Source organism: Bubalus kerabau, chromosome 1 (assembly GCF_029407905.1).
Source record: "Bubalus kerabau isolate K-KA32 ecotype Philippines breed swamp buffalo chromosome 1, PCC_UOA_SB_1v2, whole genome shotgun sequence".
NCBI lineage: Eukaryota > Metazoa > Chordata > Mammalia > Artiodactyla > Bovidae > Bubalus > Bubalus kerabau.
Genome location: NC_073624.1, coordinates 73506342 through 73520007, shown reverse-complemented (window position 1 = coordinate 73520007; position 13666 = coordinate 73506342). Strand labels below are relative to the sequence as shown.

The following is a 13666-nucleotide window of genomic DNA, read 5'->3' as shown; positions in this document are numbered from 1 at the left end:
AGTCGGACACGACTGAGCAACTGAACTGAACTGAACTGAAGAAGCATCTATCTCAAAGTTAAGTGTAATTTACTATAATCTATAGAATGTGATTTATATAAATCTGTGTACAAGATACAGACTATGAACAGTTAAATTATTTCCAAACCTATATCACAGTCTTGCCAATAACCTTCTGTTCACCTGTCATTTAAAACTACCTTAACAAGACTCTCAACATTTTTGATATCTTGATAATTTTTTTCAGCATATGCAAACACACCACACAAAGACTAAATTGCTATGATGAAAATTATGATGATTCTTAGAATGGCTGATTTGTAGAATCTAGCAGTTAACCTTTTACTCTAATCCTTCAGGGATTACTCATTTTTGAGTCACAAGAGAAATGTACAGGGTCATTGCCAGGTTTCAACTTCTCATGGAAGTTCACTCTTGCTCAAAATTAATTGCTGATTACAATTTATTTATATCCTTGGAGTGGAATACAATTTCTGTTTTCAATTTAATAACTATACATGAAGAATCATATTTTTCAATCCAAAAAGCTGAGATAAGAGATAAAAAGAGGATTTCATACTTTACAAAGCCACCAAGCCTTAGACAGACACCTTGGGAAATACATAGTAATACATCAGATCAGATCAGTCGCTCAGTCGTGTCCGACTTTTTGCGACCCCATGAATCGCAGCACGCCAGGCCTCCCTGTCCATCACCAACTCCCGGAGTTCACTCAGACTCACGTCCATTGAGTCAGTGATGCCATCCAGCCATCTCATCCTCTGTCGTCCCCTTCTCCTCTTGCCCCCAATCCCTCCCAGCATCAGAGTCTTTTCCAATGAGTCAACTCTTTGCATGAGGTGGCCAAAGTACTGGAGTTTCAGCTTTAGCATCATTCCTTCCAAAGAAATCCCAGGGCTGATCTCCTTCAGAATGGACTGGTTGGATCTCCTTGCAGTCCAAGGGACTCTCAAGAGTCCATACATAGTAGACAGTAGAAAGACATTTAAGTCATAAAATCTGAGTGCTTAGAGGAACTTTGGAGATCTCATTTGACTAGTGTTGAAAAATTATTATACTATATTTCAAAGTGACAGACTATAACCTCCCCTCTACAATAGTTAAAAAAAAAAAATGTGACTGCTCAATGCCTATCAGCTGGGAACTGAATCTCTCATCTCTCACCCATATTTAAGTGACATTCCTTGAAAATGAGATGTCTATTGGGCCAGCACTTAGGTAGTCACTGACAAAGGCCGACTAACATCATTTGCCTAAACTGCTTTGTCTAAATCCTTGCTTCGTGCCTCACATGAATGCTTTCTGATGGATGTAAACACATCATACAAAGATCTTCACACTTTGAGCCTGTTCCTACACGTCTATCCCTTTGCCTCCACCCCAGACCTCCCCTTCTCCAATCTCCCAGTCATTTTCCTCCCAATGTGATGAACAGCCTGCAGAGGCCATTCATCATTGCCATTGAGTCCATGAATATTCTAACTTCAGATCACTTCTTTCTACATAAACTGGATGGTCAGGTGCACCACCCAAAGCTCTGCTCATTAAAAGGTTTTCTCTCACCACTGTCATTCAAGGCCAAGCCCAAGTGAGGCTGTAACGCAACCATCACCCACCCGTATACCAAGCTGTTTTATCCTTAAACCAAGCTCATGCTTTCTCCTCCTCTTTCAGCTGATCTTTAGTCCCACAGGTGTGAGCCGAGATAGGAGTACAGGGTAACCATAATGAGTGATATGGAAGTCTGCACTATCTCTTCATGCACTTGTTTGTGCTCTTATTCATGCTTGGTTCGAGATGTACCATTTCATCTTATGTAGAACTACTGCTGAGGCTTCCCTGGTGACTCAATCGGTACAGAATCCACCTGCAATGTGGGAGACCTGGGTTCAATCCCTGGGTTGGGAAGAGCTGCTGGAGGACAGCATGGCAACCCACTCCAGTATTCTTGCCTAGAGAATCTCATGGACAGAGGAGCCTGGCGGGCTACAGTCCACGGGGTTGCAAAGAGCTGGACGTGACTGAGAAACTAAGCACAGCACAGCAGCAGAACTACTGCTGATGCTGACCAACTCTATGACTTGAGGATCCTAGAGAACCCCAATGGTGATGGATAGCTCAGGAAGCATCATCATTTAGTGCCTCATGGCCAAGAGTCCCATTTCAGTACATTAGGAGCTGTTTTTCAAAAGATGTGTAATTCCTGCTATAGGTAGCATAACTTTGCTCCAAAGTCCCAGGAGTCTGCATTGTGATCTTCCTATTGGAGTGTGCTTCACATTGCATCTTTCCTCATCACTGATACCTGGAGTACCATAGCATCTGCCAGAATGTATGGCCCAAACACAAGGGCTATGTGCACCACGAGTTGGAACTGCCACCAGGAAAGACTGCAAGATATGACCTCTGCAGTTGTACAGATCTGCCTTATCAGCAAGTCCCCAGGCTTGGTTTAACATTTTGTTGTCATCAACTTGAAATTACTAAAAATATTTTCTTTGAACTTGTGTTTTGTAAGTGAAGTCCCATGGGACAATGGAAGATGTGCATCAACAGTGGAGATAAACCAGGATTGGGGGTAGAGAAGGCAGTAGCCAAGCACCAAGAAGAAAGTGTCATACCCCGTCTCCAGGCAGGCCAGAGAGCCTCAGGGCCCCCAGATGAACAGGCAGAGACCAGAGCACAGGCTGGTGGCAGCAACAGTGGAGAGAACAGTGGAAAAGCAGCAGCCAGCAGCGGGAGAAAAGGAAGATTTTCTACTTAAAACTGATACTGAGACCTACTGTAAGGGTAGAGCTTGCCCACCTGTTCCCCAACGATGTTTGCACAGACGTCTTGAGATCCAGGACAGGAACTGCCAGCTTTCAAGGCAACACACTTTGTCAGTAAATCACTATAAAATAAAAGCACACATGTGGATATCGAAATGAAGCATATCAGAAAATTATTAGACTTCTTCAAAGAGTTTAGAGTCTCTGGTTTAGAAAACTTCTACAATGTGGCAAATCAAATATCCACGAGCTTAGATCGAAATTAAATTTAAAGATCATTGCATGGAGACTTCCCTGGTGGTGCAAGAATCTGCCTGCCAGTGCAGGGGACACAGGTCCCTGAAATCCTTGGTCAGGGAAGAGTCCACATGTCATTGAGCAACTGCGCCACAACTGCTGAAGTTCATGTGCCTAGAGCCCGTGTTCCACAAGAGAGGCCACTGCAATGAGAAGGCAGCGCACCATAAACAGAAGCCCATTCACCGCGACTAGAGTAGCCCCTGCTTGCTGCAGCTAGGGAAAGCCCACATGCAGCAACAAAGACCCATAGCAGACAAAAATAGTTTATTAACTAATTAATTTTTTTAAAAGATCATTGCACTGGATGGAAAAGAACACTATTTTCATATGTAGCTCTGGATAAATTAGTTATTAATGATGAAAACAACTTAAAATTTTACTTTTTTCTTATAATTGAAGGTACAGTGGTAAAATGCATATACAGGCACTTACATAAAAACCTGAAGCCACCTGAGGTTTCTTGTATACCCTTCACAAGTCACAGGAAATGTCAGAGGAAATATTACAATGTAACTATTACACCAGTTAGAACTTTACAATTGCAAAATTATAAAAATGTATGATTTACATTTAAAATTAAATTCATATCTAAATAAAACTGATCTGTAGAAATAATTAAGTGTTTTTATAAAAATTATTCCACAGTCATTAGCTCTACCTGTGCTAAAATTTGTTTTGAAATAATCTGTCAAAAATTTATACCACTGTTATACACTCTATAGAGTACCCTTAAAAGCTCCAGTATCAGTTATATTAGAAGAAATATCCTTCTTAAAATTAAAAATTATCAAAAATTATTTGCAATTCAGGCATTTGCTCAGAGCCACTGAGATTGCTTTTAGTTATATCAATTGAAAAATGACATTGTTAAAAATACACATTTTGAAGGCCTATGAAATGAATTTGTAGGGAAGCAAGCCAGAAAAATTATATCATCTATCAAGATATCACATTAATAAAGTATTACTTATTGTATTATATAAATTATAACACCAAAAAAATTTTTGCTGTTTGTAAGATTAGTGTTATTTATTCATGTATCACTATAACCCCTATTGTATTTTGTGAGCAATTCAATATTTCTTAATGAAAATCTTTGTATCTTATCATCCTCAGTGGCACTTTTTTCCTGTTATTTTAACAAAAAGCCCCACAGATTGTGTTAGCAGCCGTGTCTGCTACAGAGTGCTTTTCTGCTCCAGCGTGTATGCTCCAGCCACTCAGTCATGTCCGACTCTTTGTGACCCCATGGATGGAAAACTGCCAGGCTCCTCTTTCCATGGGATTTTCCAGGCTAGAATACTGGAGTGGGTTGCCATTTCCTATTCCAGGGGATCTTCCTGACCAGAGATTGAACCCAAGTCTCTTGCATCTCCTGCATCCGTAGGTGGATTCTTTACTGCTGTGCCACCTGGGAAGCCCTATCTGCTCCAGCCTCTACCCAAATCTGGTATCCTTTCCTGTCACCCTGCATACGGGCTAGCGTAATACTCCTAGATAGAATGGGTTGTGTATGAATACCAAAAGGCCTACCAAGCAATGTGCCTCCCCTCCTTTTTTTTTTCAGCAAGAAGTGGAAGAAGCAGTGATTTGTTTTTACTTTGGAGGCAATGTCCTGACACAACCCTGGACTCTTAAGATCCTTTACTGAGTGCCAAGTCCCTGAATTTTCATAGGGTCTCTCTCCTATCCTCAGGAGCTCTGTCACATGAAAGATTCCAGCCTGTTATCTGCCTCTTGTTCATCTTACCTGATCAACATGATATCATCAATGTAATGGATGGATAGATGTTCTACAGGCTGCCCAGATCTGTTTAAACTCTATTATGACATATGGTTATAATAGGTGTTTTAACACCCTGATGGGCTAATTTATTCATCTTGTCATTTATTATCTCTTTTTACTAACTGATTTTTCTTTTGGTTATGGGTCACATTCTCCTTTTGAGGGGCCCTGTGTAGTAGTTATTTTTTATTGGATCTAGGCCATTGTAAATTTTATATTTTGTGTCTAGATTTTGTAGCCTTCCCTTAAAGAGTATGGGGCCTTGTGTTGGCACACAAGTTGTTTCTTGCAGATCAGGTTGGTATTTTGAGACTTGTATTCTAACTTCCTTATTGTAGGCATACAGTACTTTTTCATTCATGATAGTTTAGCTCTGTTCCAAAAGTGTAACCTTTCTGTGTTCTCCACTGAATGCTCCTTGTGATCAAGAAAGACTTTCCCTTCTGGATGGTTGGATTGCAAACATTTCCAGCTCCTCTCAGAATTATTACATCTCCTTGGTCATTCATTGCCTTAGGTTGTACTGCCTTCACCCAAGGCATGCACATCTTAGTGTTCAACAAAGTCTCACAAGGATATCTTTGCAGATTTATATATCTTTGCACCTACATACAGAAAAGGCAATGGCACCCCACTCCAGTACTCTTGCCTGGAAAATCCCATGAATGGAGGAGCCTGGTGGGCTGCAGTCCATGGGGTCACTAAGAGTCAGACACGACTGAGCGACTTCCCTTTCACTTTTCACTTTCATGCATTGGAGAAGGAAATGGCAGCCCACTCCAGTGTTCTTGCCTGGAGAATCCCAGGGACGGCGGAGCCTGGTGGGCTGCCGTCTATGGGGTCACGCAGAGTTGGACACGACTGAAGCGACTTAGCAGCAGCAGCAGCAGCACCTACATAGCTTCCTCCTCTTTGGAATGTTGCTCCAAGTTCTAGCTATTTCAGCCCCCCTCAACTGAACCTTTCTCCTTTCAATTCAACTTTATTCTACATGTTATCCCTTTTCTGGCTCCCTGGTTCAGAATGTGCCTCCCCATTGAAAACTGGGGCAATTGTTTATTTTCCTTCACACATAGAATACAATCTTGCACTGACTCTTGTCCATTGTGTGAAAATACACATTTTGTCCTGTTTTCTACTTGTTCAGAGCAGGAGGGTTAATCTGGCCCTCTTTCTCTTTCATGGCCAGAGGCTAGAATTTTGAGGTTATTAAAAGTGAAACAGGTTATGATAAAAGATGGTGTTGTACCTAAAAAATTTTATGGTAATTTTTCAGTAGCTGGATTTTATACATTTTGGTTTAAACTCTTGGGGAAAATGACAAAATGAATAAGTATGACTGTTTTATCAAAATAATTTATGAAAAATTAATTGAAGTGATGGGAAAATGCTTTCTTAAAAGTGGTAAGTCATGGGACTTCCTAGTGGTCCAGTGGTTAAGAATCTGCCTTCCAAGGCTTCCCTGGTGGCTCAGTGGTAAAGAATCTACCTGCTAATGCAAAAGACATGGGATCTATCCCTGGTCCAGGAAGATCCCACATGCCACCGTGCAACTGAGCCCATGTGCCACAGGTATTAAGCCTGTGCTTTAGAGCCTGGGAATCACAATTACTGAGCCATTGAGCTGCAGCTACTGAGGCCCACACACCCTAAAGCCTGTGCTCAGCAAAAAGAGAAGTCACTGCATTGAAAAGCCACCACACAGCAACTAGAAAATAGCCCCCACTCACCACAACTAGAGAAAAGCCCACGTGGCAACGAAGACCCAGCACAGCCAATAAATAAATAAGTAAATAAAAGAATAAAATTCTACCCTCTGATGCAGGGGACAAGGGTTGAATACCTGTTGGGGGAACTAGGAACCCACATGCCGTGGGGCGATGAAGCCTATGTGCCACAACTAAGAGCTAACAGCAAAAATAAATAAATAGTTTTGTTTTTTAAAGTGGTAAGTCAAATTCATAACCAGACACCAAATAATATTACATATTCTGTTCAGGATGTGACAAATACTGATCAGTTGTCAATTATTGTGCACTACTCTTCTAATAGACTTCCCTGGTGGCTCAGACGGTAAAGCGTCTGTCTACAATGCGGGAGACCCGGGTTCGATCCCTGGGTTGGGAAGATCCCCTGGAGAAGGAAATGGCAATCCACTCTAGGACTATTGCCTGGAAAATCCCATGGACAGAGGAGCTTGGTAGGCTACAGTCCATGGGGTCGCTTCTAATAGGAAACCCTATTAATAATTTTTAATTTTTTTAGCCAACTGAAAACATTTATGAAACTTCAAAGTGAAACAAGATTTGGGCTATTTTAACATGCAATTGAGCAACATTTACAATCAGTCATATGTCAGCACAGCTATTACCACGATTAAGCCAAAAGGCTGCAGGCTCTTTAAATACAACTACAGAACAGGAGCCATGCAAAACTCATTAGCTTATTTTTGTGAAAGGAAAGGTTGCCTTCAAAGTACTCGACATTGTTAACTACTTCAATAATGTGAAACAGCTGTGTATTTTATTTTCAGGTTCAACTACTATATGGAATATTTTAAACACATGTACCATTGGGATTTTTTCTTTGAAGAGTCTAAGTATAGTAAAAGGTCTGTGCTTTACAAAGGTTTTCAACCCTTACAACATAAGACTCAACGAAAATGGACTCTAAAGTGTATTTGCAATGATAAAAGACAAACCAGAATACCCAGGAGCTGTAATAACATTATTCAACCCATTGGTAAAACTCAAATATAACATTTTAATTGCAATTTTAGAAAGATATTTTGGAATGCTTCAATGAAACAACTGATAAATTATAGACTCCTGATGTGGATATATATAATAGTAGGTACCTTCTTTCATCATCCTTAGATTTATTGATTTAAAGCATTGAGATAAAATTGAGATTAAAAATTAATGAATATGAAATCAAAGTGATAAAGATGAGTGAGAAAATCAAGCGAAATTATTTTGACACTGAGAAGTGAGTAGTGATAATTTTTTTTCAGATCGTAACAAAGACAGTAACTCATCAAGAGGAAGAGACAAATTGCAAATTAATAAATAGGCTCTTGAATCATTTGATAATCAATTGGTAAGGAGAAGGGAGTCATATAAATTCATTTTAAAATATTTAAATTTTTTTCTGATTTGACCTCAAACTAATATCAATGAAGATGATCTAAACTCAAAATAGGTGATTACAATGAGTCCACTGATCACTAAATTAGTGCTGTCAATTCAAAGAATATCTAAGATTAGTAACTGTGCAAGAAAATTTGAAATGCTCATGTAAAATATTTGATGGAGCTTCTGAAATTTCATACACACATACACATACACACACAAACAACAAACTATGAAGATGAAAAGATTTTTTCTGAGGTATTAATGAAAAACAAATACTGATTACCATGCTAGAGAAAAAATAAATTATCTTTGTATTATCTCTATAGAAAATATTACAAACCATTGTCATATGAAGAGTCACTTAAAGACTCCATAAAAATTGGGGGGAAAGCTTGGAGAGAAATGTCTGACAGTTAACTAATAAAATATTTCATTATTTAAAATTTTTGCATTATTCCTAATATTTTTCAACTTTTAGTAATTTATAGTATTACGATTTCTTTTCTCAGTCTGGTGTTAGTTGCTCAGTTGTGTCTGACTCTTCGTGACCCCATGAGGGGACACGCTGTAGGCCGCCAGCCTCTGTCCATGGGATTCTCCAGGCAAGGATACTGAAGTGGATTGCCATTCCCTTCTCCAGAGGATCTTCCCAAGCCAGGGATCAAACCTGGGGCTCCTATATTGCAGGCAGATTCTTTACTGTCTGAGCTACAGGGAAGTCCCTTTATTTATTTTCTCAGTCTAAATACTAACTTTTGTATTTATAATTGCTATTCTTTTGCTTAAGGAGCCCCCCAAATTGTATATAAGCTTCAGGTCATATAAAATCTGTTTTTGCCTCTGTCATCATCATCTTCTCCATCTAACTGATTTACCTTTATGCATTCTTGTCCTCTTCTAGTCTGTACACCATGCCACAGCCAAAAGGATCTTATAAAAATGTATGTATGACTATTTTTCTCCTCTGCTCTTCCAGTGATTTCCCATTAGCCTTAGGCTAAAGACCAAAATCTTTAACATAGGGTCTGGACCCTGCCTACCTCTCCCTCTCCTCTCTGCCTCAGCTGCAACCATGATGGCTTCTTTAAGTTATTTGAATGCACATCCTTAGAGCCTTTGCACATGCTGAAGTCCATGTCTAGGAGACTTTCTCTGTGTGTGCATGTGTGTGTGTGTGTGTGTGGGCACCCTCGCTCATTCGAGTCCGACTCTTTGAAACACCATGGACTGTAGCCCACAAGGCTCCTCTGTCCATGGAATTTTTCGGGCAAGAATACTGGACCAGGTTGCCATTTCCTCCTCCAGGGGATCTTCCCAATCCAGGGATCAACCAACATTTCTTTTGCCTCCTGCATTGGCAGACAGATTCTTTACTACTAACACGACTACCTGGGAAGCCTAGGAGGCATATTACCACCAACTATTCTATTAACAAATTACCTTCTTTAAACTTCAGACTGTCATTCAAAGTTACTTCCTCAGGGTATGTTAGATCAGTAAAACTCCATTCAAAAAATTAAGATCATCGCATATGCTCCCATCACTTCACAGCAAATAGGTGGGGAAACAATGGAAACAGTGACAGACTTTATTTTGGGGGGGCTCCAAAATCACTGCAGACAGTGACTGCAGACATGAAATTAAAAGATGCTTGCTCCTTGGAAGAAAAGCTATGACCAACCTAGACAGCGTATTAAAAAGCAGAGATATTACTTTGCTAACAAAGGTCCGTCTAGTCAACGCTATGGTTTTTCCAGTAGTCATGTATGGATGTGAGAGTTGGACTATAAAGAAAGCTGAGTGCCAAGGAATTGATGCTTTTGAACTGTGGTGTTGGAGAAGACTCTTGAGAGTCCCTTGGACTGGAAGGAGATCAAACCAGTCAATCCTACAGGAAATCAGTCCTGAATATTCATTGGAAGGACTAATGCTGAAGCTGAAGCTCCAATACTTTGGCCACCTGATGTGAAGAACTGACTCATATGAAAAGACCCTGATGCTGGAAAAGACTGAAGGCAGGAAGAGAAGGGGACGACAGAGGATGAGATGATTGGATGGCATCACCGACTCAATGGACATGAGTGTGAGCAAGCTCCTGGAGTTGGTGATGGACAGGGAAGCCTGGTGTGCTGCAGTCCATGGGGCTGCAGAGTCAGACACGACTGAGTGACAACTGAACTAAACTACCCCCTTAAATGCTCATCACATTCTACTTTTCCTTCATAGCATGTTTCCCTATTTGCAATTATATACTTTTATGATTGTTATACTGTGTGTTTCTCTCCTGTACATGCATGCTCAGTCATATCCAACTCGTCGTGACCCTATGGACTGTAGCCCTACAGACTCCTCTGTCTGTGAGATTTTCCTAGCAAGAATACTGCAGTGAGTTGCCATTTCCTTCTCCAGGGGATCTTCCCGACCCAGGGATCAAATCCGAGTCTCCTGTATCTCCTGCCTTAGCAAGGTGGATTCTTTACCACTGAACCACCTAGCAAGTCCCAAATTTCTCTGCCACTAAATTGCAAATTCCATGAAAGAGGGAGTGTATCTTCAGCATGAGCCTAACATTTGGAACAAAGCTTGTGTCTAATTATACAATCTCTGGCCTCAAATAATTTACAATCTAGTTTCAAAACAAAAACAGTGATAAAATTTTACAATTTGGAGCATCAGTGCAGATAGATTATTTTTATTTGCACAGCAAGTCTTACTGGAAGCCTTGAAATCTGAATACATAGGGGTTAGTTTTTCCATCAGGATGCAAAATTAGCCAAGCTTGAGGCTGTAACACAATACATTGGCCATCTGGGGAGTACTCTGACCAGATTCCCAACACAATTCTCTCTTGCAGTGGAAACCTACTGCATTCTCTTTTTTCACAGCACTTTAAAAAAAACTTTTTTGGAGTATGCTGCTGCTGCTAAGTCGCTTCAGTCGTGTCTGACTCTGTGCGACCCCATAGACGGCGTCCCACCAGGCTCCCCCGTCCCTGGGATTCTCCAGGCAAGAACACTGGAGTGGGTTGCCATTTCCTTCTCCGATGCATGAAGTGAAAAGTGAAAGGGAAGTCGCTCAGTCGTGTCCGACTGATTTAAAATGTTGTGTTAGTTTCTGCTATACAGCAAAGTGAATCAGTTATGCATATGTTAAATCCACTCTTTTAGATTCTTTTCCCATATAGGTCATTACAGAGTATTGAGTAAGAGTTTCCTGTATTATATGGTAGGTCCTTCCTAGTTATCTGTTTTATATATTCTACTTCATTTTTAAAAGATTCTCTTGTCTTCTGTACTTTTTAAAAATAGTAATAAAACAAAGGACATTACCTTTTGCATAAGCCTGATTGTATGTATGACATTCCTAAGCACTTCCATAATTATTTTTACCTTATACTACTACAGAGCTTCCACAAGTTTGAAGACTTCCAGTCAGAGGGCTCAGCTTAGAAAAAACACACTTTATCTGTTAGGAAACAGAAGCGACAGCCTGCTATTCTCAGTTGATAATAAGGCTTGTTCACCTTGCCAGGGATATTTCTTTTGCTATTGTTATATTCACTAGTTTTTCTTTTTTAGATTCCACATATAAATGATACCACACAGTATCTGTCTTTCTCAGTATGACTTATCTCACTAAACATGTACCCTCCAAGGCCACAGATAGTTCCGTTTCCTAGACTTGGGCAGAGTAGCAGCTGTTCTAGAGCTATCACAGAAATATCTGGAGTCTTAGGTTCATGGAATTTTCCCCCAAAGTTTACTTAATATTTAGTTGGGTAACCATAAAGCAGTGTATTGATTTTTGCTTAATTACACAGCCTCCAACTTCATCTAAGAGGTCTTTCATAAACTCACCAATTGAATGTTAGGGTAAATATTCCAAAATCCATCAAGGGATATTTAGCCTGTCAAAATATCCTGAAACTGTTGGTTTGAAATCACGGTATCAGCTGAGGAATAGTATAGTCAGGTTTACAGTTAAAATGAGTTTCAGGAAATATTAAAAGCAATTTTACCTATAAGAGCTTTCAATAAGCCTTTGTTGACGCAAGGATTCAACTTCAGCTTCTTCAGCGTTACTGGTTGGAGCATAGACTTGGATTACCATGATATTGAATGGTTTGCCTTAGAAATGAACAGAGATTTTTCTGTCGTTTTTGAGATTGCAACCAAGTACTGCATTTCGGACTCTCTTGTTGACTATGATGGCTACTCAATTTCTTCTAAGGGATTCCTGCTCACAGTAGTAGATATAATAGTTATCTGAGTTAAATTCACCCATTCCAGTCCATCTTAGTTCACTGATTCCTAGAATGTTGATGTTTACTCTTGTCATCTCCTGTTTGACCAATTCCAATTTGCCTTGATTCATGGACCTAACATTCCAGGTTCCTATGCAATATTGCTCTTTACAGCATCAAACCCTGCTTCCATCACCAGTCCCATTCACAACTGGGTGTTGTTTTTGCTTTGGCTCCATCTCTTCATTCTTTCTGGAGTTATTGCTCCACTTGATCTCCAGTAGCATATTGGGCACCTACCAATCTGGGGAGTTCATCTTTCAGTCTATCTTTTTGCCTTTTCATACTGTTCATGGGGTTCTCAAGGCAAGAATACTGAAGCGGTTTGCCATTCCCTCCTCCAGTGGACCACATTCTGTCAGACCTCTCCACCATGACCCAGCCATCTTGGGTGGCCCCAGAAGGCATGGTTTAGTTTCATTGAGTTAGACAAGGCCATGGTCTGTGTGAGAAGGGGACGACAGAGGATGAGATGGTTGGATGGCATCATCGACTCGATGGACATGGGTTTGGGTGGACTCCGGGAGTTGGTGATGGACAGGGAGGCCTGGCGTGCTGCGGTTTATGGGGTCGCAAAGAGTCTGACACGACTGAGCGACTGAACTAAACTGAACTGACTCGGATTAAATACATTAAGACCCAGACTTTGCCCACCAGCTTCCACTACCTGGGAGGCATATACCTCCTTTTTCTTAGTTCAGTCGCTCAGTCGTGTCCAGCTCTTTGCGACCCCATGGACTGCAGCACACCAGGCTTCCCTGTCCATCACCAACTCCAGGAGCTTGCTCCCACTCACCCAGTCAGTGATGCCATCCAACCATCTCACCCTCTGTCATCCCCTTCTCCTCCCTCCTTCAATCTTTCCCAACATCAGGGTCTTTTCAAATGAGTCAGTTCTTCTCATCAGGTGGCCAAAGTATTGGAGTTTCAGCTTCAACATCAGTCCTTCCAGTGAATATTCTGGACTGATTTCCTTTTGGACGGACTGGTTGGCTCTCCTTGCAGTCCAAGGGACTCTCAAGAGTCTTCTCCAACACCACAGTTAAAAGCATCAATTCTTTGGCACTCAGCTTTCTTTTTAGTCCAACTCTCACATCCATACATGACCACTGGAAAAACCATAGTTTTGACTAGACAGACCTTTGTTGGCAAAGTAATTTCTCTGCTTTTGAATATGCTGTCTAGATTGGTCACAGCTTTTCTTCCAAGTAGCAAGCGTTTTTTAATTTCATGGCTGCAGTCACCGTCTGCAGTTATTTTGGAGCCCCCAAAATAAAGCCTGTCACTGTTTCCATTGTTTCCCTATCTATTTGCCATGAAGTGATTGGACCAGATGCCGTAATTGCTTCCT

At 40.7% G+C, this 13666-nt stretch overlaps 1 protein-coding gene across 1 annotated transcript in view; it reads right to left on the bottom strand.

Moving 5' to 3' along the window:
- Positions 1-13666, bottom strand: part of TBC1D30 (TBC1 domain family member 30) — a 104841-nt gene that overhangs the window by 91026 nt on the left and 149 nt on the right. Inside the window, exon 2 of the mRNA XM_055579701.1 lies at positions 2827-2882. The gene's annotated coding sequence lies outside the window, so the exon portion shown is untranslated. The remainder of the gene's footprint in view (positions 1-2826; positions 2883-13666) is intronic.